This window comes from Limulus polyphemus, unplaced genomic scaffold, assembly GCF_000517525.1.
Source record: "Limulus polyphemus unplaced genomic scaffold, Limulus_polyphemus-2.1.2 Scaffold7296, whole genome shotgun sequence".
Lineage (NCBI taxonomy): Eukaryota > Metazoa > Arthropoda > Merostomata > Xiphosura > Limulidae > Limulus > Limulus polyphemus.
Genome location: NW_013672906.1, coordinates 6,775 through 7,827, shown reverse-complemented (window position 1 = coordinate 7,827; position 1,053 = coordinate 6,775).

Below are 1,053 nucleotides of genomic sequence, written 5' to 3'. Positions count from 1 at the left end.
ATTCTTCTTTGAATTGTTTGACTCTATTGTCTTCCTTGTTTCCCATATTGATTCTTCTTTGAATTGTTTGACTCTATTGTCTTCTTTGTTCCCATATTGGTTCTTCTTTGAATTGTTTGCCTCTATTGTCTTCCTTGTTTTCCATATTGATTCTTCTTTGAATTGTTTGCCTCTATTGTCTTCCTTGTTTTCCATATTGATTCTTCTTTGAATTGTTTGACTCTATTGTCTTCCTTGTTTCTCATATTGGTTCTTCTTTGAATTGTTTCCTCTTTTGTCTTTCTTGTTTTCCATATTGATTCTTCTTTGAATTGTTTGCCTCTTTTGTCTTCCTTGTTTTCCATATTGATTCTTCTTTGAATTGTTTGCCTCTATTGTCTTCCTTTTTTTCCCTGTTAATTTTTTACAATTATTTCTACCATCTTCTTTCTTCGCCTTGTTTTGTTTTTAATTGTTTCTACTGTCGTTCTTGTTTTCATTGTTGGTTTTTAATGTTTCTACTATCGTTCTTGTTTTCATTGTTGGTTTTTAATGTTTCTACTATCGTTCTTCTTTTCATTGTTTGTTTTTAACTGTTTTTACTATCGTTCTTGTTTTCATTGTTGGTTTTTTATTGTTTCTACTGTCGTTCTTGTTTTCATTGTTGGTTTTTAACTGTTTCTACTATCGTTCTTGTTTTCATTGTTGGTTTTTAACTGTTTCTACTATCGTTCTTGTTTTCATTGTTGGCTTTTAACTGTTTCTACTATCGTTCTTGTTTTCATTGTTGGCTTTTAACTGTTTCTACTATCGTTCTTGTTTTCATTGTTGGTTTTTATTGTTTCTACTGTCGTTCTTGTTTTCATTGCTGGTCTGTTAAATTGTTTATATTATCTTCCTTATTTTCAATGTTTTTTATTGTTTCTACTATCGTTCTTGTTTTCATTGTTGGTTTTTTATTGTTTCTACCATCTCCATTGTTTTGTTATTGTTTTTTATTGTTTCTACTATCTTCATTGTTTTCATTGTTGGTTTTTTATTGTTTCTACTATCTTCATTGTTTTCATTGTTGGT